The 20,726-nt window shown below is 37.9% G+C and overlaps 1 protein-coding gene across 1 annotated transcript in view; it reads left to right on the forward strand.

The window, feature by feature from the left end:
• The window catches only part of DCDC1 (doublecortin domain containing 1), a 392,270-nt gene that overhangs the window by 135,770 nt on the left and 235,774 nt on the right, over positions 1 to 20,726 (forward strand). The window lies entirely within an intron of this gene.

The following is a 20,726-nucleotide window of genomic DNA, read 5'->3' on the forward strand; positions in this document are numbered from 1 at the left end:
TTGTTGTTCTTGTCTCCAAGTGAATAGAATTTAAGATGTTTTATTTGAAGAATATTATTATTCTTATAAAAATAAGATAAAGGTTTTGCCGAAAGGGTTGGAAAATAGAAGGTCAGATGTCCTAATTAAATCTGGAAGCAATGATGACACCTACTCCCCCACCTCCAACCCCACCGCCACCCCCTAGTCTTCAGCATCAACATAATGTGTCCCACATTGTCCTTCTCTAGCCTTAGCTTATGCCGCCTAGGGAGGGCGGGAATGCTCCTTAACCCACTCTCTGTCTCTGCAAGGACCAGTTTGGTGGTAATCCCTTTCCTAGAGTCATTCCTTATTTCTCCCTCCTACAAACTTCTGCAATGATTGATGCATGTATCTCTTATGTCAGTACAGCCTTCTGCCTTGTTTATTTGCATGCTTTGTCTCCCTCACTATACCACACACTCAGTCCAGGATCTTGCAAATAATAATAAATATTTGTTGAATGAATGAATGAATAACTCAACTGCCCTTTTCAGTGTGGGTAATGACACAGAGGGGAAGAGGGACAAGAGGAGGTGTGAGTCGTTCTCTGTTGAGTTCTCTGTCTGCCTTATGGGCCACAGAGCCTGAGGTGAGGGCCTTGCTCTGAGTAGGTGCTTAGTTTTATTTGAACGGCCACTTTATATTATTGTACTTATTAAACTCGTCTGAATCTACATCTCCAGTCTCCCCACAGTCATCAAAGTGCTCATTTTATTCTTTCAATCTTCAGTGTTAATTATTTCATTGCCTTTAGCCAATCAGTAATGACTAACATTTATTAAGTGTTAGTTAAACATTTATTAAATGTTATTAAACATTTTCATGCCAGGTACTGTGTTGTTTTATATATATGTGTGTGTGTTCTCATTTAATCCTTACAACAACATGTGAGTAAGTACTATTATTAATTCTTTCTCACAAATGAGGAAACTGAGGCTCAGGGATGTTAAATAACTCCGTCAAGTAATATTACTACATAGTAATAATAGTAATATTACTCAAGTAATTTTACTACATAGTAATAATAGTAATATTACTCAAGTAATTTTACTGCATAGCTAGTAAGTATAGGAGCTAAGTGGGTAACCCAGTCAGTCCATCTCCAAAGCCTAGTCTTCTAATTTGTAGAAAACTGCTTCCTCAAAGGAATTCCCTTAACTCATCTCCATTTTTATACTACATCAAGTCTGGTTTACATATCAGTAAGTGTACGTTTAAGCATCTAGCATTTTGCTGAGGGTAGGGATATACCACAGAGGTATAAAACCATGTTCCTTTAAGGGCCCTGTACTTAGTTGGCAATAGAAAATACATAGATAGCAAATAATTAGTGGAAAACATCATCTTAATGAGCGCTAAATTGGACAGTACAGACAAATCATAAATTCATAGATTGGTAGAGTCAAAGGAAGGAACTTTCGAGGTTAACTGGGCCATTGTGCTTGCTGTACAGATGAGCAGCTTGACAGCATATAGTGAGGTGCTAATTGTGTGATACAGAAAAAATAACAGCCAAAGGAGCTTAAAGAGATTGGGGGTGGGTGGGTACATCAAAGGAGTAGAGGAAGGGGAGATTGGTGTTGATAGTTGTCATCAAAGAATGGTTCACAAAGGAGGTGGGACTTGATTTCAAACTCAGAGGATGGGTAAGTTACATTTGGGGGGGGTTGTAGGTGTGTGCATGCGTGTGTATATGAGTGCACACATACTCAGGGCATTGTTTGAATAAAGCTATGAAGTGACTGGAGTATAAGATTTGTTCTGTCTACTGTTCACTGTTGTCTCTCTAACATTGATTGGTGGTGGTGGGTGGGGATTTTAAAAGACATCGGTGCCTGAGCCTCACCCAGATTAATTGAATCAGAGTCTTTAGGGGTTGGCCTGGGCCATCAGTATTTTTTAAAATCTCTCCAGATGGTTCTAATTTGAAGATGGGATTGAGAATTATGGAAAAGTATGGACATAGTGTCTTCTCATGATCTTATCATTTAGCAGAGAGCTGAGATATACAGGAGTTAAATAAGTGTGTTGAAGAGGCTATGGCCAGTGCTCTATAGGCAGAAAATGGCATAACGAAATGGAAGGATTTGAGATGAGATGATAGAGGAATGAGAAGGGGGAGTTGGAAAGACCATTTAGAAAGCAATTGTACTAATTATGGATTAGAAGATTGAAGCCTAGCCTGGGGTGGTTTTTCTGGAAATAGAAAGGAGAGGTGTAATCTGAGAATTTTCACAAAGGCTTGCTGACTGGTAAAATATAAAGGATGAGGAAAAAAGAGGAGTCCAAGAGATTAAATGGCAAATCCATGACAAACGAAAAGTTGCCTTATTAAACTTTTTTAGGATGATGTTTGGAATATGAAAACATAACATTTACTAAAAAACTAACTTCTAACTTTTAAGTCATCGTTTAAGACTAATGATTTTTTGATGATTTTGAGATTTCATATAGACTTGTAGTAAGAGTTATTTTCTGTTGATACGTTTGCTTGGACATCCAATGATTTTTCTTATATTTGTGCTTCAACAAATTTATGTCTCCTTTTTCAACCCCTTCTCACCACTAATGGAGTGAAATATAGTTGCATAATAGTTCCACTTACAGAAATTCATGACATGTGTTTCATGGATGTATTAATTAGTCTTTGATTTGACTGCAGTATCACAGACAAGCTACTTTACTGTGGTTTAAATCACTCCGTGAGAAGTCTGGAGGGAGACAGTGCTGACATTAGTGCAGGAGCTCGAGGCTATCAGAGTTGAAGTCTCTCACGGTCCTCTCACGTCCAAGGACAACTACTGGAACTCTAGTCGTCACATGTATTCCAAAGACTGGGAAGGAGAAAGTGTGGTAGAGCATAAAGGGTTTTCTTGCAAGTCCCACAATTTGCGTTTATATCTCATTGGCCATTCCTATTTGCAAAGGAGGCTGGGAAATTCACTTTCAACTGGGCGCATTGCTCAGGGTTCTGTTAGTGAGAAAGTCGCAGAGGCTAACCATAATTCCATTCTCTCTCTCTCCCCCCTCCCTCTTTCTTATATACTTTATTTGGAAAAAAGAAACCCCACATACTAAGCACGTACTATGTGCCAGGCATCTTTTATAGTGAACAAGACAAACACGATCCCTCCTCTCGTGGAGCTTAGAGTCTGGCAGGGGAGTGACAAGAGGCGAACAACAGCACACACATTTAGTTAATTGAAGGTGTGATAAGTGATAGAGGAAAAGTAGAAAAAAGTCATTTAAATTATTTCTTATATTCTTCCTTTTTAACTTTTTTCTTATTTTATATTAATCTTTTATTCTTTTTTATATCCTATCTTACATTATTTTGAAACAAAGCAGTTGTATGAATTAATAAATATATCCAATCTACAAATAAAACCAATAGGTCCACTTTTATTTAATCTGTTTTTGAATGCAATTTCAAAGACCCAACAAGATATTTAAAATTTGGTGTAAAATTATGCTTCTGATCCCTTGATGAAGTATCCCAACTCATTGGGCTTTGAGCATTAATGAAAATCAAGGTCTAGAAACATTTTCAAAGCTGGAAAATTGTGGGAGGGCTTGTGAAGAGTCACATTGCAGTTTGCCAAGAACTGAAAGGTCTGAGATTTCTACTCTATTTGCAAGCTAACAAATTAGACTACCACAGCCTCATGGATGCTGGCAGAAGACACAAGACTCCTGGGTGAGAGACAAAGGACTATTACTCACAGCTCAGCAAGAGTCCTGAGCTTCCTGCTCTAACTGGTGTGTCCCCCCCAACCCCGGTCTGATGAGGGTGATGCAGAGTGGCCCAGGAGGATACTGTATAGGCAGCAAGTTTGTATCACAATTGAGGAACCCTAAGGTAGGAAATCCCCAGTCTTATAAGGCGATTACTAGCAAAACTACCCAACTTTTGCCCCAGAGAGAGCGAGCTATTATCTTTATTATCCTATTCAGGAAACAAATCTTCACTCCAGAAGGAGACACAACCTCTACCTTTCAAAGCTGTTTACTGTACAGACATCCTTGAAAAGATAGTCCAGAACAAAAGCTGTCAGTGCCTCTTCTTGTAAGACATGCAGAAATGCTAGAGAGACACTCGGATAATTGTTTTCTAACAAAGTCCTGCCTATCAACATTGTCAAATACTAACTTGAGCAGAGATGTTGCTTTTTGACTAAAAAACAAAAACTACCATGAAATCCTGCCATTTTGGCAGCATTTTTTGCAAATAACGCTTCATTAGAAATATGGGGAAGTGTAATTGTGAAAAACAGTTGATCATTCCTGTGACAGGGAGACAATGTTCACCCTCTCTGACACTGTTCCAAGAAAATGTTTCCTGAGGGAATCTGAGGTGGCTGCTACTTGCAAAGATCTTCAAAACAAGGCAATGAGCAATTTGTGATAGCTAGCTTACAAATAAAAGCTGGAAACGATCTATGATTTCAGTTGAGAGTCCTGTCATCAACGGATGGCACGTCAGCTCGATTTCCAAAAGGGAAAATCTGATAGTTCCCTTTCCCTGTCTCACCTGCCTGTTTCCAACTGTAGAAAACCTCAAATGGGCATCCTGGTCGTTAGTTAGCCTTTCTCCTAGCCTCCAATGTGCTTTTCAGGTGCCGACAGAGACCAAGTGGTCTCCAATTTCACATACAATTACCTCATTGGAGGCTGGGTGGAATTCTGCAGGGATGTTCAAGAATTCAGAAGCAGGTCAAGGTGTGTCTGAGGGAAAAACTAACTTCTTTAACCTGGAGAAAGGAGTGGGGATGGGCTCTGAGTGGGAAGTGGCAATAATCTGAGACCCTCGGGGCGACTCAGCTAGTTCCAGTTTCATCAACTTTAGTCTTTGTCTGGCGGTTTTAGTCTGGCCTGATAATAACCCCCAAAAGACAGAAATTATGGTAGTACCACCTAACCTGTGTAGTATCTGGTATTGCAGCAAGGAATGTAGTGGCTGGGATTAAAATTTCCTTCCCATTTAATGAGCATTCTTTTAGTACCCACTGTATTATATATTCTGTGACACATAAATTGGGCTTCTTCCTAAGGATGTGTGGGTGATTCAGTAAAAAATTATACCCAGTACTGATGATATTGCTGGCATTCTTCTAAGTGCTTTACTTTATTAACTCGTTTACTTATTTAGTAACTTTATTCACTCATTTAGTTCCCACAATTAAAGGTGGGTGCTGTTGCTCTCCTCATTTTACAGACAAGGGAACTGAGAAACACAGCAAAGTCCTAGGTATTTTGTCCTCTAGCCCCTTGTAATTTACCTGAAAAGACAAGATCAGCATTCTCAAGGTAAAGTGACCATATTAATAAAGGAAAACGTACTGTGGTAAAAACACCTAAATCGGGGTTGAGGTGCCTGGAATAAGAGGAATGATGTGCCTCAACATGGCCTGCAAGGGCTCTGCCTGCGTCCCCAGCCACACACGGGTCCTTTTCCTCGTCACTCCACACACCTCAGCCACCCTGGCCTTATTTCCTTTCCTCAGATACCCCGCTCCTCCCGCCCAGCACAAGCATATATAAATGTATGTACTACACACACATTAGCAAACATAGGGTATGCCTGTATACGCTGGAGGAGATTTTAGTAAAAGCCCGCATTCGAATGTTTAGGTGCCCAACTTTGACCTGCTGCAGAGAAACCAGCGCCTTCCCTTGTGCTTCCAGGGGAACTTCATTTTGTGCAATCTCAGGTTACACTTCTTATAAATTTGAGCGTGTTTGTTTGCTTATGTTTTAATTTGAATGGGAAAAATTTGTATGTGGTTAAAACCATAAACAATTCAAAAAAGTCACAGTGAAAAATTGGTCCTACCCTGTTCCCTGGTTTTGGAATTTACACAATAGCTTAAGTAAGATCAATTCCTGACTAAACTGAGTATTGTTTTTTTTTTTTTTTTAAATGACAAACTCTTTTTTGGCTGGACTCATAGGAGGTAGTTAATTCAAGTACGTAGTCACTCATTGTATGAATAATATTTCTTAATCTTTTTAAGAACTACTTTTTTAGGTAAAAATATAATGCACTTGGTAGGAAATAATCAAATAGGACCAAAGAGTGTACTGAAACAAGAAATCTCCCATTTCCCAGCCCCTGGAAGCAACCTCTGTGGTTGGTCCTTGGTATCTTACAGGCACGTTCCACTCATAAGCAAGCTTGTGAGTATATATGAGCTCTCTCTTTCTCACCCTCCTTCTCCTCCTCTTCTTTCTCCACTAATTGTGCCATGGTGTTTGCACTCTCTGGTACCTTTTTTCTGTTAACAATGTATTTTGAGAAGCATTTTGTGTTTTGCATATCTGCCTTATAGTGTACGGATGTACCATGATTTCTTTAACCAGTTCCCTATGGATAAACATTTGGTTTTTATCCAGTCTCTGGTTTTTACAAACAATGCTGCAATGAATATTCCTGTGTGCACTTGTTGGGACCTTGTGTACCTATAGGTAGTGTTACTAGAACTAGAATTGCTGACTGAAAAGGAATCAAATTGTTTAGATATTGTCAAATTGACTTCCCAAGACAGCAGTACATAAGAGTGTCTATTTCCCCTATTCGTTGATGATATATCAGTGTTTTAAATTTTGTCAATCTAGTAGGTAAGCAATCTCATTGAGTTTTATTTTGCATTTCTCTTATTATAAATGACGTTGGACATTTTACGTGTTCCAAAGCTATTTTTAGATTTCACTTCTTGTGAACTTTTTCTTCATGTCCTTCGCTCATTTTCTATTAGGTTATTAGTATTCTTCTCCTTGGTTTGTAGAAACTACAAATTAAGGGAATTAGCCCTTTGTTTTTCATATGTACACTGCATAGATTTGACTTTCTTTCAAATATGCTATTGATTAGGAGGGTGTAGTCCTAGAGTGACCTTTAAAATAATTCGAGCTCTGCATGCAAAAGAGCCTAGAACAAGCTCTATCTTTTAGTATCCATGCACCCTGCTCATGGGTCACACCAGGTAAGCTTCAGGCAAATTCACATAATAAATGTGCTTATCATGGTCTAAAATTCACTTGAGCAGTACCATGTCACATCATGGTAAAGTTCTGTTAAATAAACAACCTAAGCTGTACAGTATGATCATGGCTCTAATGAATGCAGTTCCTGAGTCCTACCTATTCATTCTCATTTAACTGGAATTATTTAGTACCTACTGTACTGTGTATAGCTATCAGGACATAAGTATACATAGTTTCATTGCGTTTTGTAAGTTCTAGGTGTTTTTGATCTGATTTTCATTCTTATGATAATAAATTCAAGCAGTTGTTCCATATTGTTGGTGATGCAATTTTGAAACAAATGTTTTCTGTCATTCCTCTTTCGAGTTTTTGGATTTGTTTTGTTGAAGAGTATCCTGAAGTTGCAAGGAAAGCTATTTTAAAACTATTATTATTTGCAACTATTTTATATGTGAACTAGAGTCATCTCAATGCTATGAAACAAATTGAAATACAAAAATAAATTGGATGCTAAATGTGATATAAGCACCATAGAACTTTACAGCAGAAGGAGTGCACCTTCATGTATGCACGTTAAAAAAAAATTGAGGAGTTTAGAGGATTCCAGGATGTAGTGCAGACTGTGACAAAAGAATCACCTGTATTTCAAATGTATGAAACAACTTCCCTGAAGCGGGTGGGAGGAAAGGAGGCTGATCTAAGTAACTGATAAAACTAAATACAAAAGGAAGTGCACATATTCTATTGATAGGCACATTTTCTATTGATAAAGTTGTTTCCACAAGGGTCTGGAATAACAATTCCAGAAACACTATACATATATTAGAATCAAATAATTAAGTAAATAAGTGGCAGATGAGAGAGTCAGGTTTCTAACTGTTGGAGTGGGAAGTCACAGACAAGCAGAGGAAGAAGGCTGGGATGATCCATGTGGTGATGGATTAGAGTTGGAGACGTTTGAATTCATGTTTAGCCTAATGTAGATACAGATGGCTGTTTCTTAGCAATATTTATAGATATATGTATATAAGTGGTTTAGTAAACATACATATATGTTTTTTCTCCGTCAACTGAGACAGCCTAAAAGTAATAATACTCCCAGTGTCCAGATCTTGGTTTCTAATTCTGTTCTTCAGTAGAAGAAACCAGGGCTCCTTGGAGAAACGGCAGATTCTAGGACTGGGGCAGGGAATATGTGAGATAAACCTGGAGTATCTTATAGTGCCTCAAAGTAAGAAACTACTCAAAAAACACACTGCGATGAGGGGTGTCAGAGGGACTGAGGAGCTAACTGTAAGGGACTGAGGAGCTAACTGTAAGGGACTGAGGAGCTAACTGTAAGGGACTGAGGAGCTAACTGTAAGAGCCCCCAGTAGCAAAAGCTGGAGTAACTTGAGCAACAAAACAAAGTAGTTTAAGATTACAGTTTATAACCCAAAATAAACCCACTATCAAAGAAATATCTATGAGTCTATGGTGTTATAAAAATGATGAAATGAATAAATAAATGAAGGAGAATAGACAAATCTTCCATGCAGAAGAATTCCAAATAATTGACGTAGACACTTCTTCCTCGAGGACATAAGGCATAACTTCCTGCTCCTTCAGTGTGGGCTGTGCTAGTGACATCCTTTCAAAAAGGACAGTATGGAAAGGAGAAAAAGAGTGACTTTACAGTGGAAAACCCTGATGAACCCTCCCTCAGCCAGTGACCAAAGTTGATGTCAACAATGAGAAGCCGTGTTGACAGTATGCACCCTCCATATGGTGTGATGAGAATAGCGCTTTACCTCTGTGGTCCTCCTCCCCAAACCATCACCCCCCTCTCATCGTGAGAACAACCAAAGAACATGAACTCCACGAAAGAATTCCAACGGAGGGACAGGCTACAGAAACACCTGACCAGTACCCTTGGAACTTTCAAGGTCATCAAAAACAAAAAAAGGTATGAGAGACTGTCACAGCCAAGAGGAGCCCTAAGGAGACGTGATGACTAAATGTCATGTGGGATGCTGGATGAGACCCTGGAACAGAAAGGGGACATTAGGTAAAAACTAAGGAAATCTGAATCAAGTATGGACTTTAGTTAGTGATAATGCGTCAGTATTGGTTTGTTACTTGTGACTAATGCACGACACTAATGGAAGATGTAACACAGTAATAGGAGAGGAAACGGAGTGTGGAGTACACAGAAACTCTCTGTACCGTCTTTGCAAGATTTCTGTAAAACTAAATCTACTCTACAATAAAAATGTTCATTTAAAAAAGCAAAAAATAAAAACCATAATGATAATATTTTTCCATCACAAGATCATTAACACATATGTAGGTGTATGCTGCCTAACCACGAGGCTTGAATTAATATGTATTTACATTAGTAATTTATGAAACTTTTAGAAGGTAGCAAAATTATTTATACCTCTTGTGGTAAACATTCCCAGGATTTGAGCTTTATGTTTTCTAAATTTTAGTCTAAAACCTCAAGTAAATATCATATTGATAGGATTTGATGGCAAACTGTTTGCCTTTTGCCTCATAAAGTTTCTCATCCTCAATTTCTTTGGCCAGTCATTCCATTCCCACGTAACAATAGTGATCCACTGTGTTATTTTACTGTCTATTGTTTACAGATGGAAGTAAGACTGGATTAAAATAACCTTTGTTATTGAAAAACCTATTTACTAGTGGAAAGAAAGAGTAAAACAATTATCTAAAATAAAAATGAAAGAATTTATTTATGTTGTTATGAAACACTGGTGCTCACAAATAGGAAAGCTAAAAGGTCGTGGAATGTAAGAGCAATTCTCATTCTTAGGACCATGGATGTTTGGTTATTTGAAGCCTTGGGTTATGTTTTATATGCTGAAAGTGTCCACATGGGAATTTCTAAACGTATTTCTTAGAAAACATAACATCTTCCCTTAAAACAAGTTAGATTAACAAATATGTTTAAAACATATGAACATATGTTTTTTTGGCACATTTCAATGTGGATTTTATATGTTTTACTATTTCAAGCTCTCTTTTAGCTTACTTTAATGTTCTAAGGGATTTGTGAGCAAATCTTAAATATTTTCTGGTAAGAATGTAGTTCTGCAGGGCTAATTAAACGTCTGTGAACATTATTTAAACTATATAAATTATACCAGAGAAATATACAAACTCTTTCACCGAATTAGCATTATGGTGAAATCACAGGTTAGAATAAAATTAATGAATAGGAATAAAAACAAACAAAATCCAGAATCCAAAAAAATTTTTTATAGAAGACATTCCATTTTCTGTGTTCATAAACTCCCCTCCACACACACACATCGATTGGTACGATAATAAGTAATTGTTATATCTTGGAAATCATAAAATAAGAAATATTGCCTTTATTTGTTTTGTATATTGAGATTCCAAGTAAAATATTGTTTGAAAAAACTATTGGCTTGAGTTGGGATCCTAAACGGTGCCCCCGGGCCCCTCAGTGACTGCAGCAAAAGCACAGGGCCCCCGGGAATACCTTACGTGTTTGTTCACCTAGGGCACTGTGAACTGAAGTTTGGGGACCTCTGGTTTTTAAGTAAAGACATAGAAACATCGTATGGTGAGAAGTGTCTGGAGAGTTGGTGGAGTCGCTTTAGCAAAATGTAATCGGGAGTCAAAAGCTGTGACGCGGAGCTCGTTTGAAAAGCAGCAGATGTAGGCGGACTTGTCTGTGTCGGTTTTCACAGCTGTGCTAATTTTTATATGCTGTGTAGTTTTTATGATTGCCCTTAAACAGGTGTAGATGAATGAGATCCACTCTTCTTATAAAGTACAAAATATACCTGTAATCTTACGGTGTTAGTGTTTTACGAAAATTGTTTTGTAGACGATATTCTTGGGAAAAAAAATGCAACAATAGTTTTAGGTAAAATTCTTGGGAAATTCATTGATGGTTTTGTTTTATCTAATTCCTGTAATTATCTTTAAATAAACCCCCATACACAACCAGTCAATGCTATGACTTCTCATGCAGTTAATGATTTAGCTGGGAAGATATTTTAAATAAATATGATATATTTGAGTCATATTAGACCTACAGAAATTGCAAATATGATACAATTTTTAGTAACAAATAAAATAAAATAATTGTAGGTGAAACCTTTTCCCAATGAAATATTAATTATTCAAGCTATAGGTGTCTGAAAATAGAAATTAAACTGAGCTGTGTTAGCTGTAGTTATAACAGCAGTTTTGAATGGTTATTTTGCATCCCCAGCTGCAAACATCTATATTTTATATTATAAGGGTTGATCAAACTCCAAGCAGTTCACCATAACTCATTCCTTAGGTATAATTACCAAAATATCTAATTCCAAATGCTAGAATGTAAAGAAATTTGAATGCACGTTTATCTTTCTTTTAATGCAAATAGGATGACATTGTTTTCCTTTATTTGAAATAACAAAGTAATTCAAAACTATTTTCTGTCTATAAAACTACTCAGTTTCTTTACTTATGGAAAATCAATTAATCCCAATTCAACTTTTACCTATTATGTGTACTAAAACATGAGGTTAACTACTGTTGCCTTTTAGAAAACATGTATTTTTTTGTTAAGATGATTTGATTAATTTTTGAGTACTAAACTGTTCCATTTATATTAATTTATGCTTTCCGATGTGTTTGAGCATTTTTTTTCTGATGGCCTCTTTTGTTAAGAGTCAGAGTTGAAGCTTTCCTGGATGGATTGGCCACATTGATATGCCATTAGGATGCTAACTAAAAGTAGTGATTCAAAACACCACCACCACCACCACCACTGGTCCTGAAGATGTTTGCCAACACAGAATTTGTTCCCTCACACAACGCATTAGGGCAAAGTCCTTTGAAGTCAGAGGCCGCTGATTGTACGTGACTTCTTAAAAAAAAGACCGCTTTTTAGTCAAAGAAGCAGTCCAGTGTGGGGTATCGATTTGGCAACATCACAGCTGCTTCTGTCTAATAAGGGGGTGGAAGGGCTGTGTCTGTGGGGCTGGAATTACTTTTCGATTGCTGGGGCCACAGTGCTGGTTCTCTTATTTTGCTGTGCCACCTTTCCTGATCAATACTGCATCACCCGGCAGATAGTAATTAGGTTTCAGAGAGCCATTCAGCAAAGATCTGTGTTGACTGCGATAGACAGAGCCAAGGAAAAGGTCACACAGAATCAGCAGCCAACTAAAAGGTGATGGGTAAAGAAAAGACCCCTTGCCTGAGAAGTACTTAGCTCTTTTTTAATTACTGTAATTTTCAACAAAAGTCAGAGAGTGAGATGATGAAGTGAAGCACTTTCCTCCCTGCTGTTCCTGATGAGGCTTGATAGGCCTCGAAATTACGCATTGACTCCCCGTTTGATTTCTCCCAGTGTTTAGTGCTAATAACCTGTAGGGCCTCTTTTTTTCTTTGTACCTCTCAGTCCTAGTGTCACCGCAGTAATTACACTGTGTGAAATCTGTACTGCAATCGCAGCTGCCAGCTTCCAGCTTCGCAGGCTGGGTCAGGCTGAGAGCGGCAGAAAAAAGCTAATAGCTAAGAAAGAGGGAGGATTTTTTTTTAATTCCTGCAATGTTCTAATGCATTTTAGTAGAATCTCATCATTTATCAACTGTGTACAAACAACGAATTCCTAGAAACAGTAATGGTCGGTTGGTGGCTATGCTCTTTTCTCCTAAACAAACTTCTGCAAAAATAAAAATGCAGCCAGCACTGGAAACACACGTAGATTTCAGCATTGCTGATCCTTTGTTAATTCAGGAGTGTCGGGAAATGGATCCAGGACTGGATTCTTCTAAACAACGCTGAATTCTGTGATAAAGAACTTTTAAAAATGTTTCGCAGCAATACTCATCACCTTTTCAATAAATGCCCTTCACTTAAACTATTCTCTTGTCATCCTGAGATGTGTGACCTTGGGTACTCAAGTAGCCCCTGCTGGTGGAGTCAGGTAACAACATTTTCTTGGATGTTGCTCCCTTGGGGAGTTTCCTTGGATATTTCTTGGATAGCGCCCTCTTTGGGAGATTTGAACTCAGGTTCAGAAACAACAACAATAGCAGCAGCAACAGCTCTCTAGAAAATCGGGGATAGTCTTTTAAAAACTGTTAATTTTTTTTAAGGCAAAGGGGTAAAATTTTCAGTTATAATTCAAGTTATTATTCTAGCAATGCAAATAAATACATCTGTAATCCTCCACAGAACTGTTGTACAACACCAATTGCTAAAGCATGTCACATTTACATAGTATAAATGTTTTATATTAAAATGCTAAGATAAAGGGTTATTAGAAGCACAGTTGTCACAACTCAATTAATATCATAACTTGGGAAGCTCTGAGGTATGAATTCTCAATCTCGTATCTTATGGATATCACAGTAAAAACAAATATTAAAAATGTGCTAAGTTTGTGTCTTCTGTTGATTAGATTATTTCGATATAACCAAAAAAAAATTTAAGTACATATGTTTAAAAATATGTGATTAGTCTTAGACACTTTATTCTTGAAACATTCATATTTACTTATTCAGTGTAGCAAAGGTAAGTCTTACATAATGGGTAAGGGCTTATAATCACCTATTAATAAGTTTTTACATCATGAAAACTGTGCAAATTTTATGGAAACTAAAGTGATGGTAAAATTAGTTGCTGAAGCATTGCTGCATTAAAGTCACCAGAAATTAATGAATTAATGTAAATAAAATTCCGTTATTATGACCATCAACTCAAGAATTGCCTGGGGTTGTTGTCAAGGCGCCTGGTGGAAATGAGCTGGATGTGTATCACATGGAAGGACAGAAACACAAGACGTAGACTGTCCTCTCAGGATCATGTCACCTACACAGCTAATCCATCCATCTTTTTGGTGGAAGCAGTATCACGAATACTTTGTATTTTAGAACCAAGATAAATTTCCCCTCCTCCACAGTTCCTCAGGCAAGTTGCCTGACATTTCCTGTTAAAAGAGAAGAGGAAATTCCTTCCTGACCTTGCAAATGATCCTTTTCTTTCTTGAAGCATGAGATTTGATTGCCCTTGCAATCTGGGCTCACACTTACTGCCTGCATTGTGAATAACAGTTCCTTTCTCAGTCATAGTGTTTGACTCTATGACCTCCCACAGAAATGAATTCCAAACACAGGCTGAGCCTTGGAAAATGGAGATAGGAGTTCTTTGATACTAGATGGTAGAAGTATTGAGCTGGGAGCATCCTGCTCTGAATTCTCTATAAATGCAAATCTAGCTGGGTCAGCGAGGAGATAGCCAAAGAGTTTCAGGAAGCATTTGTCCTATGAAATTGTACTTAAAAATCCCAGAGTGGATACCAGGGTAACTTTTTGTCCCTACGTGGCTTACGGAAAATGGAGAATATTTTGCCAGTGAGCTTGGCTGGAGGAAAGCAGCCATTTTGGTAAATTATTAATTCAGACGTTTTCAGAATATGTGATGTTTTGGATGGAGCCAGGGCAAAAGTTGACCTTTGCTTTATTAATTCTTTGATAATAAAACTGTTTGCATGTTGCCTTGTAGTTTATGATGTGATTTTTCTGGGTTAAAGTTATATTATTTGATTTTCTTAATAGTCCTCAAGATGGGTAAGTATTATTGTTATTGGTCCAAATCCCCAGTAATTGTGAAAATAATATTGGGAAGGAATACGTAAAGTACTCGGGAAAGCAACTGTTGAGTGTTTTCAGACACTTTGGAAGGGCGTATTTACATATAAACAGAGTGCTCACTACAAATCAAACTTACCAGCCTCTTTATGCATCCAGAGGAGTTTTACCACAGTTTGAACAAGTTGATGTCGTTAATCTTGTTTCAGTTGGTGTGCACATTAGAATAGAAAAAAATGACATTTGAAAACATTTATAATTAAACTTTTCAGTATTTCATGTACTTTATCTAATTTGTGTGAGTTTGAAAGGCTATACTGTACTCTTTCAAGAGAGATTTTTAAAAATAAAAATGAGTATTTTTCTTATTAAAAACATGTTATGCCTACTTTTTTATTGTGGTAAAATATCATAACCTAAAATTTTCTATTTTAACCATTTTACAGATCTGTGGCATTAGGTACATTCACATTGTTCTGCAACCATTATCACCGTGCATCCAGAATTTTTTCATCTTACCAAACCCGAAACTCTGTACCCATTAAGCACTAACTCCCCCCATTCCCCTCTCCCCCAGCCTCTGGCAACCGCTGTCTCTATGAATTTGATGACTCTAGGTCCCTCATATATAATGGAATGATACAATATTAGTCCTTTTGTGCATGGCTTATTTCACTTGGCATAGTGTTTTCAAAGTTCATCTGTTAAATTGTAGCCCGTGTCAGATGTCTTTCCTTTAGGACGGAGTAATATTCCACCACACGTATACACCATATTTGTTTATCCATTCGTCCATTGCTGGACATTTATGTTGCTTCCACTTTTTGGCTATTGTGATTATGGCTATTTTTAATTGGAGAATTTTATTATTTAAAATACTATTGAGTAATCTTATTGGATACTTATTTTTTATAAGATGGTTGAAAATGTGTGTATGATTATTTCCATAATTATTTTTATTATCATCCATTATTATTCCTTTGACATGCTCAGGTATTTTATTTGGAAATATTTATTGCCTTAACTTGAAAGTCTTATAATTTATTGAGCCCATGTGAGCTATAGCTTAGATACTGAAAAGACAGACGTGGACAGAGGGCATAAATGTGGGGAAGGTCATTCAGAATTAGTATGCAGACTTGAATTGTTTGACCTGTAGAGTGTGTATAAATTTTTTAAAAATTAGTTGCCAACATCTAGAAATTAGGAGATTTTTACATTGAATTCTAGATTTTTGGTTCCTCTGAAAATTTGGAACATCTGTCACTTTTCCACATGACGACATTTTGTGGAGCTGAGTAGCTGCCCCCTTTAGACAGAATTCGCACTCTTCAGTGGAATATGGATTCTGTAGGATCTGTTTTTCTCAGTTATGCATTCCTAGCCCTGACACAGGCCTGTCCTCTGGAGCTGTGCTGTACTTGACATGTGACTAGTCCAAATTGAGACATGCTGTAAGTGTGAAATTCACTCTGCATTTCAAAGATTTAGTATGAAATAAGATGGTGAAATATCTCATTAATAACTTTTTGTGTGTGTGTGAGGAAGATCAGCCCTGAGCTAACATCCATGCCAATTCTCCTCTTTTTTTTTTTGCTGAGGAAGACCGGCCCTGAGCTAACATCTATTGCCAATCCTCCTCCTTTTTTTCCCTTTTTCTCCCCAAAGCCCCAGCAGATAGTTGTATGTCATAGTTGCACATCCTTCTAGTTGCTGTATGTGGGACGCTGCCTCAGCATGGTGCGTGCTCGGGATCCGAACCTGGGCTGCCAGTAGCGGAGTGCTCGCACTTAGCCACTAAACCACAGGGCCAGCCCCCTCATTAATAATTTTTGTATTGATCATATGTTTAAATGGTAACATTTTGGTGAAATAAATTACTAAAGTAAATTTAGCCTATTTCTTTTGACCTTTTTTAACACAGCTACTAGACTATTTAAGATTATGTTTGTGCCTCACTTAGACTTCTGTTGGACAGTGCTGCTCTCGATGTTTATGGACTGATAAAGGGGTTGCCAAACTATAGCCTGTGGGCCAGATCCCACTGGGTGCCATTCTGGTGTGATCCACGGTGCAGAGTGGTTTTCACAGATGAATATTTCCAACTTGTTTGCTTATAGGGAACACCAACTTTGAACCCCAATTAAGTGAAATGTTATTCCCCCCTCCAAGCATTTCATTCTTCTCATCAGCAGAAGAATTTCTGTATTACAAAATATTGTAATCAATTTTTATTATTATATTATTATATTTTGAATTTCATCACAAAGTTTATGGAAATTTGTTTTTTTCTCTTGTTAAGTTCCTATATTTTATCCTTGATTCTGCCTCTTCGTGAGCAAAGCCCCAAAACTGTTTACTATCTGTCTTTATGGAAAAGGTTTGCTAATCGCTGGTCCAGTAGGGTGCTGATGCAGGCAGCTTTCGGAGGGAGCTAAGCATAGTGGGAATGCTGTGGAGTCTGATGGACGAGTGTTCCAATCTTATTAACCGATCCTATCTCTGAGTCTTAGTTTTTTCATCTGTGAAATGGCAGTGATGATTCCTTTCTAAATGATTAGATAGGATACCATATGAGATGTTTTGTGGAAGAGTGACTCTAGCACTTCCTCTGCCTAGAACGCTCCTCCTTGTCACCCCTGACTAGGTTACTTCTTGCCCATCTTTAGCTTAGTAACATTCTAGCTCAGAGAAGCATTTCCTGCTCTGGCGCCAAGCCTAGGTTAGCTCTTCCTGGAAATCCTGCCTTCTTTTTATGCTTGTCATACTTTCTGCTGTTTGTCCTATGTCTGTCTGCTTTCTAAGATTTTAAGCTGCAGAGGGAAGTGTCTTGTTAACCACTGTTTCTGGGGACTGACACATAATAAGTATTCAATAAATATTTCTTGAATGACGTTGATGATGCAAAATTCTATACATATGACACAAAAAACAGAAGGATTCAGAAGGAGGAGATTTTTTTTTTTTGGCAGAGATTTCAAAGTTTGTGTCTAGAGATTTGGGTCATGTTTTGGGACAAATAGTTTAAACATACTGTACTCTTCCCTCTACCATGCGTAGATTTCTCCCTCACCTTTCTTAAAGGTAAGTGAGAAATGCGAGTAAATACTCAGCATGGTGCCTGGCACCTCGTGAGCCCTCAACAGTTCTCCCTTCTCTAGTGATGGATGATGATGACGAATCAGAATATTGACCATCAACATAATCAGAGTATCTAGAGGCTAGATAAAGTTGAGAGGTCAACAATTTTGGAAAACAGAGGGAATCCATTTCAGAGTAAGGATGTGAATCATCCCAGCATCCACATTCAAACCACTTTCAACCACAAAAGTCTTAGCTTTTTTTTTTTTCTTTTGCTGAGGAAGATCAGCCCTGAGCTAACATCTGTGCCAGTCTTCCACTATTTTGTATGTGGGATGCCACCACAGTGTGGCTGATGAGTGGTGCAGGTCCGCACCAGGGATCTGACCCTGGGAACCCGGCCGCCAAAGCGGAGTGTGCCGAACTTAACGACTATGCCACTTGGCTGGTCCCCTTAGCTTTTTTTTTAATGAGCAAGATTTGAAATGTAGAACAGTAAAAAGTTAGAGTCCAGATCAAGTTCTGAAAACCAAAACTAAATTAAAAATGTCCTGAGTTTATCTGTTAGTTACAAGTTTATGAAATAAATGTCTGTTTGCCTACAATCACTTTTGGTCAGAATGACAACTGGCAGCTGTGGCTCCCATCCCCTCAGAACAACGAGGCTTAACAACTCGGAAGAGGAAGCACAGAGCAGGGTCCACATTAGGCTTTGCCAGCAGGAATGGACACTCAGGTTCTAGAGAGGATGGAGCTGACAGTAAATAACGTAATAAATAATAAAATAAACAGTAATAAACAGTATAATGATATGATAACAAACAATAAAATCTAGCCTCAGGGTTCCCTCTTATAACCTTTCCTAACCTTGTAATGAAAGTCACCCAACTTATAATTTTAAAAGACCAGATTGGATGATAAAGATGGAATCATTATCCTCCTTAATTTTGTATATATTGTGCAAAACTTTGGGGCCTTCTGGAATTTCTTTTGAGAATTCTATATATCCCAGTCACAGTTTTCCAGGTCTTCTGTATAGTTCTATTCGGTGTAACCAGTATTTGTCAAGTATCTGTTCTGTACCAGGCGCTAAGGACATAGAGATGGATATAGACTCAGAGCCTACTTTAGAGCTGCTCAGTCTGGTACCAATTCACTGCATTAAGTGCTGTGATAGCATCCTGCACAGTCACTGTAGGAGCACAGTGGAGGGTATCAAAGATGGTTCCTGTGCCTGGGACTGAGAATGAGTCAGCGGGCTTCCTGGAGGAGGCAAACCAGAGCCAGGTCAGAGTGTGTGCGTGTGTGTGTGTGTGCGCGTGTGTGTGAGTGATACAACCTAGAGTTAGGGCAATCTACTTTTTATACTTGTATGTTTCCCAACCCACAATAGAATTTGGGGTAGTAACATGGTAACTATGCTGGTAATTCCCAGTGGTGGGGGAGGTGGCTCAGAGTGGGATGGGGATGTAAAGAATGGATCTTGAGATTCTCTCATAATTTCAGGGTGTAGGGGCACTGGTGAGTAGACCATGAGGACTGCTGTGGCATAGCATAAGAGCATGTCAGAGTTGCACAATGAGGAGCTTAGGTTTTTATCTTGTAGACAGTGGGGAGTCACTGAAGAGTTTCAAGTGGACAGTGACATGATCAGATTTTTGCCTTAAATAAGAGCTTAAAAACAGGCTAAATCCAAAGTGCAGATGTGTATAGTTTGCTGTTCAAGACTTTGTTGGTGAGAAAGATTGTTCCTGAGCTAACGTCTGTGCCAGTCTTCCTCTATTTTGTTTGTGGGTTGCTGCTACAGCATGGCTGACGAGGGGTGTAGGTCTGTGCCTGGGATCCAAACCCACGAACCCAGGCCACTGAAGCAGAGCATGCCTAACTTAACCACTACTCCATGGGGCTGGCCCTTTAAGATGTTTTTTAAGGGACATATGAAGGCATTGCCATGTAAAAAAAGCAAATTGCCAAATGATATGGCAGTGATATCATTTTCGTAAACATCAAACCTGTATATTTTACATGTATTTATATTTCTATATATGTGCTTAGGAGGAGGTCTAAACTATTACATACAAAACTGTTGATAATACCTCTGAGTGCTCATGAGTTGTTGTATTAATTGTGTTAGAATGCTTTAATAGACACTTTCAGAATGGAAAAATAACATTAGGTGTTAATTTTGATAGTTCTAGAGGGGAAGTAAAAGTTAGGTAAGGAATTATTTCCCAAGTGACTTTAATATGTTTCATTAATAATTGCTGACAGTCAATGGATGTATATCCAGTTGTTTTTGTACAAAACTCAAAAATAAATTCTCCTCGACTAAAGTCCCCAAATACAATTTATTTTCTTATTATTGTCATCAAAATCAATTCATATTAATAGAATTCTGATTTTTAACTCTGGACTTGTATAATCATATGCTTTAATATGAAGGAAAAATTTGCCAATTTGTCTTACTATCTAGTTATTTCCTGCATTTATTAATCATATTTTCTGATGTATCCAAGATGTAATTAAAAATCATGGGCGCTAGAGTCAGACATGCCTGGATTTGAATCCTCGTTCTTCAGTTGCTTTTGCTTCCTGTTCACGAGCAAGTCCCTTCACATCTTTAAGCATCATTTACAGGACGTCCTGAAGCTCTGTTGAGGAGTTCCTGGCTACAGTGCGTCTGCAGTGCCCAGAATAGTGTGACAGGTAGATAGTGCGAGTCCCACCTTTATCTGCTCTCATCTCAGTTCACTTTTAAGAAGCAGTAAATATAGTTTAGTGCAGTTATTAAATCAGAATTCATAAACCTTCCATTACCCTACATTAATTTACACTGCCCGTTCTCTCAAAGTTTAGTAAGCTGTTGGCAATTTTAAAAGCAAAGGCGATAATAGTGTTTTATCTTCTTTTTTGTCTCTTCTTGTAAACTTTTGTTTTCTTTTGAACTATATTTTATCTTTTAAAGATTGGATAAAATGAGGGAAAAGACAATTAAGTTGGAGTGAATGTGGACAG

This window comes from Ceratotherium simum, chromosome 7, assembly GCF_057802395.1.
Source record: "Ceratotherium simum simum isolate JZ-2026a chromosome 7, ASM5780239v1, whole genome shotgun sequence".
Taxonomy (NCBI): domain Eukaryota; kingdom Metazoa; phylum Chordata; class Mammalia; order Perissodactyla; family Rhinocerotidae; genus Ceratotherium; species Ceratotherium simum.